Source organism: Lynx rufus, unplaced genomic scaffold (genome assembly GCF_022079265.1).
Source record: "Lynx rufus isolate CCGP_SWC_20201006 ecotype Redwood Valley unplaced genomic scaffold, mLynRuf1.p SCAF_21, whole genome shotgun sequence".
NCBI lineage: Eukaryota > Metazoa > Chordata > Mammalia > Carnivora > Felidae > Lynx > Lynx rufus.
In genome coordinates this window covers 4,679,772-4,695,007 of record NW_025814836.1, presented here as the reverse complement: position 1 = coordinate 4,695,007, position 15,236 = coordinate 4,679,772, and the positions used below count along the sequence as shown (strand labels likewise).

Genomic DNA, 15,236 nt, shown 5'->3' with positions numbered 1-15,236 from the left:
CGGCCTGCGCCTGGGAGAGGCTCGCGGGGTGTGTCCGGGTCAGGGAGCCGTTTCCCCGCCTTAGCAGGCTTTCCACGGCTCGCAGGGCCTGAGGGCAACGAGCGGCATCGGAGGTCGAGGGGGGCAGCTGGTGCCCGAGGCCTAGGACTTCAAAGGCGTGTCCGTGGCACGGGCCCTGGGCGCCGCGGGCAGGGCCCTGGCTGGCAGGGCCTGCGGGCGGTGGCTGGCGACTGGGGTCGAGTGGGGCAGCCGGTCCCCCAAGGCCTAGGGCTTCAACGGCGTGTCTTGTGGCGCCGGCCCTTGGGAGTCGAGGGCTGGGGCCTGCGAGGGCCCGGACGGCTGTGCGGGCCTAAGCGCGCGGCGGTGTGTGTTGAGGGGCCGAGCGTGGCAAGCCTGGCAGGCCGTGGGGGGCGCGGGAGCCCCAGCCCGAGGCGGCGGCCATCCCGGGACGGGGCCTTTCTCTCACTGACGTACGTGGAGCGGCCCCTGGCTCGGGCTTCTGGGCCAAGGCAAGAGGCCGGGCTGCGGCACCGGCCAGGTTGGAAACATCGGCCCTGCCCGGCGGCCACACAAGGCGGCGAGTGGCGCCGGCGCTTCGGGCCCAGGGCGAAGTCGGCATGCCGTGCCGGCCGAAGGCCAGAACGGTAATGGCACGGTCCGGAGGGGACCGCGCCCTGGGGGAGTGCCCGGGCCTGCTCAGCCCTGGTGCCTCGTTGCGTTCCCACGTCAGTCGTGGGTTACGCGGAGGCCTGCGGCCTCCTCCCGTCGATGGCAAAGCTAGGGCCTCCCAGGGCCGGCTTCAGGGTGCACCGGTGTGGCACGGCGGTCCCCCTCCTCAGGGCCCTCCTGGCCTCTGGTCTCCGGAGGAAGGGCGCCCAGGGGTGGTGGCCTTTCAACCGGGGCTTTCCACAGGGCCCCGGCCAAAGAAGCTACCCCCCGCCCCGGGCAGGGCCTGCCACGGAGGCATTGTCTCCTCGGGCACGGAGCTGGTGAGGCGAAAGTGACACCCCGGGAGGGACTGTCCCTTGGAGTCGGGCACAGTGTGTCTCCCGTCCTCTCGGGTGGGCCGCAGATTCCTCTGCGGTGACCTGGCAGGCAGGCGCGGGTCTGCGAGCCCTGAGGCCGGGCGCGGTGCCTCGGCCCCGCGGGCCGCTTGGCACAGGTCCGTCTCCCCTTGCGAGGGCGACGCGATCTCCTCTCGCTGTGGCCCTGGCCTGCGGGGCTGCAGCCCTTGTGTCCCCTGTGAGGGCCACGCTGGTGTTCCTGGGCCGTGGGCGGGGGCCACGTGCGTCGCCTGCCGCGGGCCGCGACCTTGCAAAGGTCAAAGCCTGTCTGCGGCTGCCCTCCCTGCAGCTCCCGGCCGTCGGCGGCGGGGTCCACTTGGCAGAGATCGCGGGAGGGAATTTCCATGCAGGTGGGAACACACTCCCACGGAGCGGGCCGCCCAGGGAATGCTCGTTCCCTCGCGGGCCGGGGCCCTGGCGCCCAGGGGCCGTGGCCTCGCCGCCACCCTGGTAGAGAACGCGCGCGCGGCTCGGTGGGCTTTGGCGCCGGCGTTAGTTGGGGGCCGGGCCCGTGCAGCCTAGCCGCCCCGGCCCTTCTGGCAGAGTGGAGAGGTGGGGGCACCGTTTGTCCCGTGGCCGCCTGGGAGGGCTCTGCCTCGTCCTCTGCCCCGTAGCCTGCGGGCCAGGGCGGCCAGACTCCCCGTGGGCAGTTTTTGGGTTTTCCTGGGACCCCTGAGGTTCCATCGAGTGCTGGCTTCCACGGTGCACGTGGAATGGGTGGGCAGCGGCGGGAACGGATGCGTGTGGAGGTCGGTGGGCACCGCGGGGCCAGAGAGTGTTTGGGCGGGGGAAAGCCTGGCCGACGTCAGTGGCCCAGAGGCGTCCAGCGCGGCTCCCTGGGGTGCAAGGCCACCGGGCCTGTGCCGTCGCTTGGCGCGACGCCGGGGCCAGGACCTGGGCACCAGGCATGCGTGCCCTTGCAGGGACCACCCAGGCCGCCCGGCTCAGCAGCCCCCTACACCCCCTAGCCCACCCGGCCTCCCAGCACACACGACCCTCCGTGCGCACGAAGAGGCACGCGCTCCTGCTCCCACAGTGCCCTGCGCCCGTGGCTTGTTGCCCGTCCGCAGGCAGTCCCAAGGGGCCGAGGGACAGGGCAGGCAGACAGACGCAAGGCGTAGTCTCGGACTCGTTCTGCCCGGCGTGGCGAGCGGAGCCCCTGGGTAGCTTGGTCACGCCCGCGGGCGATTGCTCCCCCTTTCTCAGGTGCAGTGGCCACGCCAGGCTCGCGGTCGGCCGAGAGAAGAAGGCCTCCCTGGCCCCCGAGTGCCTGTGGTGTGCGGCACGGCCGGAAGAAGTGTGGCCCGGAACGGGCACCTTGCTGACGCGAGCGTCCGGACGGTAAGCCTTCCCTGGGTGTCAGCTAGCGCCCCTGGCTTTAGGCTTTCCCGGGGCTGCCCGAGAGGCCGCCAGTGCAGGCGGCCCGCTGGGCGTGTGGGGTTTTGCTCCCAGAGGGGCCTGTCCGTTCCTCTGGCTCAGTGGCGCGGCTCTGCACGGCCCGGGCACCGGGAGGACCCTGAGTCCCTCGGCTTGCCCCGCTGAGCCACCCGGCCCGCCTGGGTCAGCCGGCCAGGCGGCCCTGAATGTGCTCGGATCGATGATGACTCCCTCAACAGCATTCCTTGGAAAAGCTGAACAAAATGAGTGAGAACTCCCTCCCGTCGTTCTCATCGAAACTGAGGTCCAGCACGTTGTCCGCCCCAGGGAAGGTAAGCGTCAGGGACAGCAGGCTTCCCATTGGCCACACTGCTTCAAGCACCAGCACCCACGGCCTGCGCCTGGGAGAGGCTCGCGGGGTGTGTCCGGGTCAGGGAGCCGTTTCCCCGCCTTAGCAGGCTTTCCACGGCTCGCAGGGCCTGAGGGCAACGAGCGGCATCGGAGGTCGAGGGGGGCAGCTGGTGCCCGAGGCCTAGGACTTCAAAGGCGTGTCCGTGGCACGGGCCCTGGGCGCCGCGGGCAGGGCCCTGGCTGGCAGGGCCTGCGGGCGGTGGCTGGCGACTGGGGTCGAGTGGGGCAGCCGGTCCCCCAAGGCCTAGGGCTTCAACGGCGTGTCTTGTGGCGCCGGCCCTTGGGAGTCGAGGGCTGGGGCCTGCGAGGGCCCGGACGGCTGTGCGGGCCTAAACGCGCGGCGGTGTGTGTTGAGGGGCCGAGCGTGGCAAGCCTGGCAGGCCGTGGGGGGCGCGGGAGCCCCAGCCCGAGGCGGCGGCCATCCCGGGACGGGGCCTTTCTCTCACTGACGTACGTGGAGCGGCCCCTGGCTCGGGCTTCTGGGCCAAGGCAAGAGGCCGGGCTGCGGCACCGGCCAGGTTGGAAACATCGGCCCTGCCCGGCGGCCACACAAGGCGGCGAGTGGCGCCGGCGCTTCGGGCCCAGGGCGAAGTCGGCATGCCGTGCCGGCCGAAGGCCAGAACGGTAATGGCACGGTCCGGAGGGGACCGCGCCCTGGGGGAGTGCCCGGGCCTGCTCAGCCCTGGTGCCTCGTTGCGTTCCCACGTCAGTCGTGGGTTACGCGGAGGCCTGCGGCCTCCTCCCGTCGATGGCAAAGCTAGGGCCTCCCAGGGCCGGCTTCAGGGTGCACCGGTGTGGCACGGCGGTCCCCCTCCTCAGGGCCCTCCTGGCCTCTGGTCTCCGGAGGAAGGGCGCCCAGGGGTGGTGGCCTTTCAACCGGGGCTTTCCACAGGGCCCCGGCCAAAGAAGCTACCCCCCGCCCCGGGCAGGGCCTGCCACGGAGGCATTGTCTCCTCGGGCACGGAGCTGGTGAGGCGAAAGTGACACCCCGGGAGGGACTGTCCCTTGGAGTCGGGCACAGTGTGTCTCCCGTCCTCTCGGGTGGGCCGCAGATTCCTCTGCGGTGACCTGGCAGGCAGGCGCGGGTCTGCGAGCCCTGAGGCCGGGCGCGGTGCCTCGGCCCCGCGGGCCGCTTGGCACAGGTCCGTCTCCCCTTGCGAGGGCGACGCGATCTCCTCTCGCTGTGGCCCTGGCCTGCGGGGCTGCAGCCCTTGTGTCCCCTGTGAGGGCCACGCTGGTGTTCCTGGGCCGTGGGCGGGGGCCACGTGCGTCGCCTGCCGCGGGCCGCGACCTTGCAAAGGTCAAAGCCTGTCTGCGGCTGCCCTCCCTGCAGCTCCCGGCCGTCGGCGGCGGGGTCCACTTGGCAGAGATCGCGGGAGGGAATTTCCATGCAGGTGGGAACACACTCCCACGGAGCGGGCCGCCCAGGGAATGCTCGTTCCCTCGCGGGCCGGGGCCCTGGCGCCCAGGGGCCGTGGCCTCGCCGCCACCCTGGTAGAGAACGCGCGCGCGGCTCGGTGGGCTTTGGCGCCGGCGTTAGTTGGGGGCCGGGCCCGTGCAGCCTAGCCGCCCCGGCCCTTCTGGCAGAGTGGAGAGGTGGGGGCACCGTTTGTCCCGTGGCCGCCTGGGAGGGCTCTGCCTCGTCCTCTGCCCCGTAGCCTGCGGGCCAGGGCGGCCAGACTCCCCGTGGGCAGTTTTTGGGTTTTCCTGGGACCCCTGAGGTTCCATCGAGTGCTGGCTTCCACGGTGCACGTGGAATGGGTGGGCAGCGGCGGGAACGGATGCGTGTGGAGGTCGGTGGGCACCGCGGGGCCAGAGAGTGTTTGGGCGGGGGAAAGCCTGGCCGACGTCAGTGGCCCAGAGGCGTCCAGCGCGGCTCCCTGGGGTGCAAGGCCACCGGGCCTGTGCCGTCGCTTGGCGCGACGCCGGAGCCAGGACCTGGGCACCAGGCACGCGTGCCCTTGCAGGGACCACCCAGGCCGCCCGGCTCAGCAGCCCCCTACACCCCCTAGCCCACCCGGCCTCCCAGCACACACGACCCTCCGTGCGCACGAAGAGGCACGCGCTCCTGCTCCCACAGTGCCCTGCGCCCGTGGCTTGTTGCCCGTCCGCAGGCAGCCCCAAGGGGCCGAGGGACAGGGCAGGCAGACAGACGCAAGGCGTAGTCTCGGACTCGTTCTGCCCGGCGTGGCGAGCGGAGCCCCTGGGTAGCTTGGTCACGCCCGCGGGCGATTGCTCCCCCTTTCTCAGGTGCAGTGGCCACGCCAGGCTCGCGGTCGGCCGAGAGAAGAAGGCCTCCCTGGCCCCCGAGTGCCTGTGGTGTGCGGCACGGCCGGAAGAAGTGTGGCCCGGAACGGGCACCTTGCTGACGCGAGCGTCCGGACGGTAAGCCTTCCCTGGGTGTCAGCTAGCGCCCCTGGCTTTAGGCTTTCCCGGGGCTGCCCGAGAGGCCGCCAGTGCAGGCGGCCCGCTGGGCGTGTGGGGTTTTGCTCCCAGAGGGGCCTGTCCGTTCCTCTGGCTCAGTGGCGCGGCTCTGCACGGCCCGGGCACCGGGAGGACCCTGAGTCCCTCGGCTTGCCCCGCTGAGCCACCCGGCCCGCCTGGGTCAGCCGGCCAGGCGGCCCTGAATGTGCTCGGATCGATGATGACTCCCTCAACAGCATTCCTTGGAAAAGCTGAACAAAATGAGTGAGAACTCCCTCCCGTCGTTCTCATCGAAACTGAGGTCCAGCACGTTGTCCGCCCCAGGGAAGGTAAGCGTCAGGGACAGCAGGCTTCCCATTGGCCACACTGCTTCAAGCACCAGCACCCACGGCCTGCGCCTGGGAGAGGCTCGCGGGGTGTGTCCGGGTCAGGGAGCCGTTTCCCCGCCTTAGCAGGCTTTCCACGGCTCGCAGGGCCTGAGGGCAACGAGCGGCATCGGAGGTCGAGGGGGGCAGCTGGTGCCCGAGGCCTAGGACTTCAAAGGCGTGTCCGTGGCACGGGCCCTGGGCGCCGCGGGCAGGGCCCTGGCTGGCAGGGCCTGCGGGCGGTGGCTGGCGACTGGGGTCGAGTGGGGCAGCCGGTCCCCCAAGGCCTAGGGCTTCAACGGCGTGTCTTGTGGCGCCGGCCCTTGGGAGTCGAGGGCTGGGGCCTGCGAGGGCCCGGACGGCTGTGCGGGCCTAAGCGCGCGGCGGTGTGTGTTGAGGGGCCGAGCGTGGCAAGCCTGGCAGGCCGTGGGGGGCGCGGGAGCCCCAGCCCGAGGCGGCGGCCATCCCGGGACGGGGCCTTTCTCTCACTGACGTACGTGGAGCGGCCCCTGGCTCGGGCTTCTGGGCCAAGGCAAGAGGCCGGGCTGCGGCACCGGCCAGGTTGGAAACATCGGCCCTGCCCGGCGGCCACACAAGGCGGCGAGTGGCGCCGGCGCTTCGGGCCCAGGGAGAAGTCGGCATGCCGTGCCGGCCGAAGGCCAGAACGGTAATGGCACGGTCCGGAGGGGACCGCGCCCTGGGGGAGTGCCCGGGCCTGCTCAGCCCTGGTGCCTCGTTGCGTTCCCACGTCAGTCGTGGGTTACGCGGAGGCCTGCGGCCTCCTCCCGTCGATGGCAAAGCTAGGGCCTCCCAGGGCCGGCTTCAGGGTGCACCGGTGTGGCACGGCGGTCCCCCTCCTCAGGGCCCTCCTGGCCTCTGGTCTCCGGAGGAAGGGCGCCCAGGGGTGGTGGCCTTTCAACCGGGGCTTTCCACAGGGCCCCGGCCAAAGAAGCTACCCCACGCCCCGGGCAGGGCCTGCCACGGAGGCATTGTCTCCTCGGGCACGGAGCTGGTGAGGCGAAAGTGACACCCCGGGAGGGACTGTCCCTTGGAGTCGGGCACAGTGTGTCTCCCGTCCTCTCGGGTGGGCCGCAGATTCCTCTGCGGTGACCTGGCAGGCAGGCGCGGGTCTGCGAGCCCTGAGGCCGGGCGCGGTGCCTCGGCCCCGCGGGCCGCTTGGCACAGGTCCGTCTCCCCTTGCGAGGGCGACGCGATCTCCTCTCGCTGTGGCCCTGGCCTGCGGGGCTGCAGCCCTTGTGTCCCCTGTGAGGGCCACGCTGGTGTTCCTGGGCCGTGGGCGGGGGCCACGTGCGTCGCCTGCCGCGGGCCGCGACCTTGCAAAGGTCAAAGCCTGTCTGCGGCTGCCCTCCCTGCAGCTCCCGGCCGTCGGCGGCGGGGTCCACTTGGCAGAGATCGCGGGAGGGAATTTCCATGCAGGTGGGAACACACTCCCACGGAGCGGGCCGCCCAGGGAATGCTCGTTCCCTCGCGGGCCGGGGCCCTGGCGCCCAGGGGCCGTGGCCTCGCCGCCACCCTGGTAGAGAACGCGCGCGCGGCTCGGTGGGCTTTGGCGCCGGCGTTAGTTGGGGGCCGGGCCCGTGCAGCCTAGCCGCCCCGGCCCTTCTGGCAGAGTGGAGAGGTGGGGGCACCGTTTGTCCCGTGGCCGCCTGGGAGGGCTCTGCCTCGTCCTCTGCCCCGTAGCCTGCGGGCCAGGGCGGCCAGACTCCCCGTGGGCAGTTTTTGGGTTTTCCTGGGACCCCTGAGGTTCCATCGAGTGCTGGCTTCCACGGTGCACGTGGAATGGGTGGGCAGCGGCGGGAACGGATGCGTGTGGAGGTCGGTGGGCACCGCGGGGCCAGAGAGTGTTTGGGCGGGGGAAAGCCTGGCCGACGTCAGTGGCCCAGAGGCGTCCAGCGCGGCTCCCTGGGGTGCAAGGCCACCGGGCCTGTGCCGTCGCTTGGCGCGACGCCGGGGCCAGGACCTGGGCACCAGGCACGCGTGCCCTTGCAGGGACCACCCAGGCCGCCCGGCTCAGCAGCCCCCTACACCCCCTAGCCCACCCGGCCTCCCAGCACACACGACCCTCCGTGCGCACGAAGAGGCACGCGCTCCTGCTCCCACAGTGCCCTGCGCCCGTGGCTTGTTGCCCGTCCGCAGGCAGCCCCAAGGGGCCGAGGGACAGGGCAGGCAGACAGACGCAAGGCGTAGTCTCGGACTCGTTCTGCCCGGCGTGGCGAGCGGAGCCCCTGGGTAGCTTGGTCACGCCCGCGGGCGATTGCTCCCCCTTTCTCAGGTGCAGTGGCCACGCCAGGCTCGCGGTCGGCCGAGAGAAGAAGGCCTCCCTGGCCCCCGAGTGCCTGTGGTGTGCGGCACGGCTGGAAGAAGTGTGGCCCGGAACGGGCACCTTGCTGACGCGAGCGTCCGGACGGTAAGCCTTCCCTGGGTGTCAGCTAGTGCCCCTGGCTTTAGGCTTTCCCGGGGCTGCCCGAGAGGCCGCCAGTGCAGGCGGCCCGCTGGGCGTGTGGGGTTTTGCTCCCAGAGGGGCCTGTCCGTTCCTCTGGCTCAGTGGCGCGGCTCTGCACGGCCCGGGCACCGGGAGGACCCTGAGTCCCTCGGCTTGCCCCGCTGAGCCACCCGGCCCGCCTGGGTCAGCCGGCCAGGCGGCCCTGAATGTGCTCGGATCGATGATGACTCCCTCAACAGCATTCCTTGGAAAAGCTGAACAAAATGAGTGAGAACTCCCTCCCGTCGTTCTCATCGAAACTGAGGTCCAGCACGTTGTCCGCCCCAGGGAAGGTAAGCGTCAGGGACAGCAGGCTTCCCATTGGCCACACTGCTTCAAGCACCAGCACCCACGGCCTGCGCCTGGGAGAGGCTCGCGGGGTGTGTCCGGGTCAGGGAGCCGTTTCCCCGCCTTAGCAGGCTTTCCACGGCTCGCAGGGCCTGAGGGCAACGAGCGGCATCGGAGGTCGAGGGGGGCAGCTGGTGCCCGAGGCCTAGGACTTCAAAGGCGTGTCCGTGGCACGGGCCCTGGGCGCCGCGGGCAGGGCCCTGGCTGGCAGGGCCTGCGGGCGGTGGCTGGCGACTGGGGTCGAGTGGGGCAGCCGGTCCCCCAAGGCCTAGGGCTTCAACGGCGTGTCTTGTGGCGCCGGCCCTTGGGAGTCGAGGGCTGGGGCCTGCGAGGGCCCGGACGGCTGTGCGGGCCTAAGCGCGCGGCGGTGTGTGTTGAGGGGCCGAGCGTGGCAAGCCTGGCAGGCCGTGGGGGGCGCGGGAGCCCCAGCCCGAGGCGGCGGCCATCCCGGGACGGGGCCTTTCTCTCACTGACGTACGTGGAGCGGCCCCTGGCTCGGGCTTCTGGGCCAAGGCAAGAGGCCGGGCTGCGGCACCGGCCAGGTTGGAAACATCGGCCCTGCCCGGCGGCCACACAAGGCGGCGAGTGGCGCCGGCGCTTCGGGCCCAGGGTGAAGTCGGCATGCCGTGCCGGCCGAAGGCCAGAACGGTAATGGCACGGTCCGGAGGGGACCGCGCCCTGGGGGAGTGCCCGGGCCTGCTCAGCCCTGGTGCCTCGTTGCGTTCCCACGTCAGTCGTGGGTTACGCGGAGGCCTGCGGCCTCCTCCCGTCGATGGCAAAGCTAGGGCCTCCCAGGGCCGGCTTCAGGGTGCACCGGTGTGGCACGGCGGTCCCCCTCCTCAGGGCCCTCCTGGCCTCTGGTCTCCGGAGGAAGGGCGCCCAGGGGTGGTGGCCTTTCAACCGGGGCTTTCCACAGGGCCCCGGCCAAAGAAGCTACCCCCCGCCCCGGGCAGGGCCTGCCACGGAGGCATTGTCTCCTCGGGCACGGAGCTGGTGAGGCGAAAGTGACACCCCGGGAGGGACTGTCCCTTGGAGTCGGGCACAGTGTGTCTCCCGTCCTCTCGGGTGGGCCGCAGATTCCTCTGCGGTGACCTGGCAGGCAGGCGCGGGTCTGCGAGCCCTGAGGCCGGGCGCGGTGCCTCGGCCCCGCGGGCCGCTTGGCACAGGTCCGTCTCCCCTTGCGAGGGCGACGCGATCTCCTCTCGCTGTGGCCCTGGCCTGCGGGGCTGCAGCCCTTGTGTCCCCTGTGAGGGCCACGCTGGTGTTCCTGGGCCGTGGGCGGGGGCCACGTGCGTCGCCTGCCGCGGGCCGCGACCTTGCAAAGGTCAAAGCCTGTCTGCGGCTGCCCTCCCTGCAGCTCCCGGCCGTCGGCGGCGGGGTCCACTTGGCAGAGATCGCGGGAGGGAATTTCCATGCAGGTGGGAACACACTCCCACGGAGCGGGCCGCCCAGGGAATGCTCGTTCCCTCGCGGGCCGGGGCCCTGGCGCCCAGGGGCCGTGGCCTCGCCGCCACCCTGGTAGAGAACGCGCGCGCGGCTCGGTGGGCTTTGGCGCCGGCGTTAGTTGGGGGCCGGGCCCGTGCAGCCTAGCCGCCCCGGCCCTTCTGGCAGAGTGGAGAGGTGGGGGCACCGTTTGTCCCGTGGCCGCCTGGGAGGGCTCTGCCTCGTCCTCTGCCCCGTAGCCTGCGGGCCAGGGCGGCCAGACTCCCCGTGGGCAGTTTTTGGGTTTTCCTGGGACCCCTGAGGTTCCATCGAGTGCTGGCTTCCACGGTGCACGTGGAATGGGTGGGCAGCGGCGGGAACGGATGCGTGTGGAGGTCGGTGGGCACCGCGGGGCCAGAGAGTGTTTGGGCGGGGGAAAGCCTGGCCGACGTCAGTGGCCCAGAGGCGTCCAGCGCGGCTCCCTGGGGTGCAAGGCCACCGGGCCTGTGCCGTCGCTTGGCGCGACGCCGGGGCCAGGACCTGGGCACCAGGCACGCGTGCCCTTGCAGGGACCACCCAGGCCGCCCGGCTCAGCAGCCCCCTACACCCCCTAGCCCACCCGGCCTCCCAGCACACACGACCCTCCGTGCGCACGAAGAGGCACGCGCTCCTGCTCCCACAGTGCCCTGCGCCCGTGGCTTGTTGCCCGTCCGCAGGCAGCCCCAAGGGGCCGAGGGACAGGGCAGGCAGACAGACGCAAGGCGTAGTCTCGGACTCGTTCTGCCCGGCGTGGCGAGCGGAGCCCCTGGGTAGCTTGGTCACGCCCGCGGGCGATTGCTCCCCCTTTCTCAGGTGCAGTGGCCACGCCAGGCTCGCGGTCGGCCGAGAGAAGAAGGCCTCCCTGGCCCCCGAGTGCCTGTGGTGTGCGGCACGGCCGGAAGAAGTGTGGCCCGGAACGGGCACCTTGCTGACGCGAGCGTCCGGACGGTAAGCCTTCCCTGGGTGTCAGCTAGCGCCCCTGGCTTTAGGCTTTCCCGGGGCTGCCCGAGAGGCCGCCAGTGCAGGCGGCCCGCTGGGCGTGTGGGGTTTTGCTCCCAGAGGGGCCTGTCCGTTCCTCTGGCTCAGTGGCGCGGCTCTGCACGGCCCGGGCACCGGGAGGACCCTGAGTCCCTCGGCTTGCCCCGCTGAGCCACCTGGCCCGCCTGGGTCAGCCGGCCAGGCGGCCCTGAATGTGCTCGGATCGATGATGACTCCCTCAACAGCATTCCTTGGAAAAGCTGAACAAAATGAGTGAGAACTCCCTCCCGTCGTTCTCATCGAAACTGAGGTCCAGCACGTTGTCCGCCCCAGGGAAGGTAAGCGTCAGGGACAGCAGGCTTCCCATTGGCCACACTGCTTCAAGCACCAGCACCCACGGCCTGCGCCTGGGAGAGGCTCGCGGGGTGTGTCCGGGTCAGGGAGCCGTTTCCCCGCCTTAGCAGGCTTTCCACGGCTCGCAGGGCCTGAGGGCAACGAGCGGCATCGGAGGTCGAGGGGGGCAGCTGGTGCCCGAGGCCTAGGACTTCAAAGGCGTGTCCGTGGCACGGGCCCTGGGCGCCGCGGGCAGGGCCCTGGCTGGCAGGGCCTGCGGGCGGTGGCTGGCGACTGGGGTCGAGTGGGGCAGCCGGTCCCCCAAGGCCTAGGGCTTCAACGGCGTGTCTTGTGGCGCCGGCCCTTGGGAGTCGAGGGCTGGGGCCTGCGAGGGCCCGGACGGCTGTGCGGGCCTAAGCGCGCGGCGGTGTGTGTTGAGGGGCCGAGCGTGGCAAGCCTGGCAGGCCGTGGGGGGCGCGGGAGCCCCAGCCCGAGGCGGCGGCCATCCCGGGACGGGGCCTTTCTCTCACTGACGTACGTGGAGCGGCCCCTGGCTCGGGCTTCTGGGCCAAGGCAAGAGGCCGGGCTGCGGCACCGGCCAGGTTGGAAACATCGGCCCTGCCCGGCGGCCACACAAGGCGGCGAGTGGCGCCGGCGCTTCGGGCCCAGGGCGAAGTCGGCATGCCGAAGGCCAGAACGGTAATGGCACGGTCCGGAGGGGACCGCGCGCCCTGGGGGAGTGCCCGGGCCTGCTCAGCCCTGGTGCCTCGTTGCGTTCCCACGTCAGACGTGGGTTACGCGGAGGCCTGCGGCCTCCTCCCGTCGATGGCAAAGCTAGGGCCTCCCAGGGCCGGCTTCAGGGTGCACCGGTGTGGCACGGCGGTCCCCCTCCTCAGGGCCCTCCTGGCCTCTGGTCTCCGGAGGAGTGGCGCCCAGGGGTGGTGGCCTTTCAACCGGGGCTTTCCACAGGGCCCCGGCCAAAGAAGCTACCCCCCCCCCCCCGGGCAGGGCCTGCCACGGAGGCATTGTCTCCTCGGGCACGGAGCTGGTGAGGCGAAGGGAAAGTGACACCCCGGGAGGGACTGTCCCTTGGAGTCGGGCACAGTGTGTCTCCCGTCCTCTCGGGTGGGCCGCAGATTCCTCTGCGGTGACCTGGCAGGCAGGCGCGGGTCTGCGAGCCCTGAGGCCGGGCGCGGTGCCTCGGCCCCGCGGGCCGCTTGGCACAGGTCCGTCTCCCCTTGCGAGGGCGACGCGATCTCCTCTCGCTGTGGCCCTGGCCTGCGGGGCTGCAGCCCTTGTGTCCCCTGTGAGGGCCACGCTGGTGTTCCTGGGCCGTGGGCGGGGGCCACGTGCGTCGCCTGCCGCGGGCCGCGACCTTGCAAAGGTCAAAGCCTGTCTGCGGCTGCCCTCCCTGCAGCTCCCGGCCGTCGGCGGCGGGGTCCACTTGGCAGAGATCGCGGGAGGGAATTTCCATGCAGGTGGGAACACACTCCCACGGAGCGGGCCGCCCAGGGAATGCTCGTTCCCTCGCGGGCCGGGGCCCTGGCGCCCAGGGGCCGTGGCCTCGCCGCCACCCTGGTAGAGAACGCGCGCGCGGCTCGGTGGGCTTTGGCGCCGGCGTTAGTTGGGGGCCGGGCCCGTGCAGCCTAGCCGCCCCGGCCCTTCTGGCAGAGTGGAGAGGTGGGGGCACCGTTTGTCCCGTGGCCGCCTGGGAGGGCTCTGCCTCGTCCTCTGCCCCGTAGCCTGCGGGCCAGGGCGGCCAGACTCCCCGTGGGCAGTTTTTGGGTTTTCCTGGGACCCCTGAGGTTCCATCGAGTGCTGGCTTCCACGGTGCACGTGGAATGGGTGGGCAGCGGCGGGAACGGATGCGTGTGGAGGTCGGTGGGCACCGCGGGGCCAGAGAGTGTTTGGGCGGGGGAAAGCCTGGCCGACGTCAGTGGCCCAGAGGCGTCCAGCGCGGCTCCCTGGGGTGCAAGGCCACCGGGCCTGTGCCGTCGCTTGGCGCGACGCCGGGGCCAGGACCTGGGCACCAGGCACGCGTGCCCTTGCAGGGACCACCCAGGCCGCCCGGCTCAGCAGCCCCCTACACCCCCTAGCCCACCCGGCCTCCCAGCACACACGACCCTCCGTGCGCACGAAGAGGCACGCGCTCCTGCTCCCACAGTGCCCTGCGCCCGTGGCTTGTTGCCCGTCCGCAGGCAGCCCCAAGGGGCCGAGGGACAGGGCAGGCAGACAGACGCAAGGCGTAGTCTCGGACTCGTTCTGCCCGGCGTGGCGAGCGGAGCCCCTGGGTAGCTTGGTCACGCCCGCGGGCGATTGCTCCCCCTTTCTCAGGTGCAGTGGCCACGCCAGGCTCGCGGTCGGCCGAGAGAAGAAGGCCTCCCTGGCCCCCGAGTGCCTGTGGTGTGCGGCACGGCCGGAAGAAGTGTGGCCCGGAACGGGCACCTTGCTGACGCGAGCGTCCGGACGGTAAGCCTTCCCTGGGTGTCAGCTAGCGCCCCTGGCTTTAGGCTTTCCCGGGGCTGCCCGAGAGGCCGCCAGTGCAGGCGGCCCGCTGGGCGTGTGGGGTTTTGCTCCCAGAGGGGCCTGTCCGTTCCTCTGGCTCAGTGGCGCGGCTCTGCACGGCCCGGGCACCGGGAGGACCCTGAGTCCCTCGGCTTGCCCCGCTGAGCCACCCGGCCCGCCTGGGTCAGCCGGCCAGGCGGCCCTGAATGTGCTCGGATCGATGATGACTCCCTCAACAGCATTCCTTGGAAAAGCTGAACAAAATGAGTGAGAACTCCCTCCCGTCGTTCTCATCGAAACTGAGGTCCAGCACGTTGTCCGCCCCAGGGAAGGTAAGCGTCAGGGACAGCAGGCTTCCCATTGGCCACACTGCTTCAAGCACCAGCACCCACGGCCTGCGCCTGGGAGAGGCTCGCGGGGTGTGTCCGGGTCAGGGAGCCGTTTCCCCGCCTTAGCAGGCTTTCCACGGCTCGCAGGGCCTGAGGGCAACGAGCGGCATCGGAGGTCGAGGGGGGCAGCTGGTGCCCGAGGCCTAGGACTTCAAAGGCGTGTCCGTGGCACGGGCCCTGGGCGCCGCGGGCAGGGCCCTGGCTGGCAGGGCCTGCGGGCGGTGGCTGGCGACTGGGGTCGAGTGGGGCAGCCGGTCCCCCAAGGCCTAGGGCTTCAACGGCGTGTCTTGTGGCGCCGGCCCTTGGGAGTCGAGGGCTGGGGCCTGCGAGGGCCCGGACGGCTGTGCGGGCCTAAGCGCGCGGCGGTGTGTGTTGAGGGGCCGAGCGTGGCAAGCCTGGCAGGCCGTGGGGGGCGCGGGAGCCCCAGCCCGAGGCGGCGGCCATCCCGGGACGGGGCCTTTCTCTCACTGACGTACGTGGAGCGGCCCCTGGCTCGGGCTTCTGGGCCAAGGCAAGAGGCCGGGCTGCGGCACCGGCCAGGTTGGAAACATCGGCCCTGCCCGGCGGCCACACAAGGCGGCGAGTGGCGCCGGCGCTTCGGGCCCAGGGCGAAGTCGGCATGCCGTGCCGGCCGAAGGCCAGAACGGTAATGGCACGGTCCGGAGGGGACCGCGCCCTGGGGGAGTGCCCGGGCCTGCTCAGCCCTGGTGCCTCGTTGCGTTCCCACGTCAGTCGTGGGTTACGCGGAGGCCTGCGGCCTCCTCCCGTCGATGGCAAAGCTAGGGCCTCCCAGGGCCGGCTTCAGGGTGCACCGGTGTGGCACGGCGGTCCCCCTCCTCAGGGCCCTCCTGGCCTCTGGTCTCCGGAGGAAGGGCGCCCAGGGGTGGTGGCCTTTCAACCGGGGCTTTCCACAGGGCCCCGGCCAAAGAAGCTACCCCCCGCCCCGGGCAGGGCCTGCCACGGAGGCATTGTCTCCTCGGGCACGGAGCTGGTGAGGCGAAAGTGACACCCCGGGAGGGACTGTCCCTTGGAGTCGGGCACAGTGTGTCTCCCGTCCTCTCGGGTGGGCCGCAGATTC

General features: G+C 71.7%; 5 non-coding genes across 5 annotated transcripts; all 5 read left to right on the top strand.

Annotated features, from left to right (window-relative positions):
* The first annotated feature begins 2,655 nt into the window (after window positions 1-2,655).
* Window positions 2,656-2,749, top strand: LOC124517440 (small nucleolar RNA SNORD116). The gene has a single exon (XR_006963445.1). It is a non-coding gene; the product is annotated as a small nucleolar RNA SNORD116 (small nucleolar RNA).
* Window positions 2,750-5,487: 2,738 nt separating this feature from the next.
* On the top strand, window positions 5,488-5,581 carry LOC124517439 (small nucleolar RNA SNORD116). The gene has a single exon (XR_006963444.1). It is a non-coding gene; the product is annotated as a small nucleolar RNA SNORD116 (small nucleolar RNA).
* A 2,738-nt stretch (window positions 5,582-8,319) lies between these two features.
* Window positions 8,320-8,413, top strand: LOC124517438 (small nucleolar RNA SNORD116). Its single transcript, XR_006963443.1, has one exon. It is a non-coding gene; the product is annotated as a small nucleolar RNA SNORD116 (small nucleolar RNA).
* A 2,738-nt stretch (window positions 8,414-11,151) lies between these two features.
* LOC124517437 (small nucleolar RNA SNORD116) lies at window positions 11,152-11,245 on the top strand. The gene has a single exon (XR_006963442.1). It is a non-coding gene; the product is annotated as a small nucleolar RNA SNORD116 (small nucleolar RNA).
* A 2,738-nt stretch (window positions 11,246-13,983) lies between these two features.
* Window positions 13,984-14,077, top strand: LOC124517503 (small nucleolar RNA SNORD116). Its single transcript, XR_006963502.1, has one exon. It is a non-coding gene; the product is annotated as a small nucleolar RNA SNORD116 (small nucleolar RNA).
* The last annotated feature ends 1,159 nt before the right edge of the window (window positions 14,078-15,236 follow it).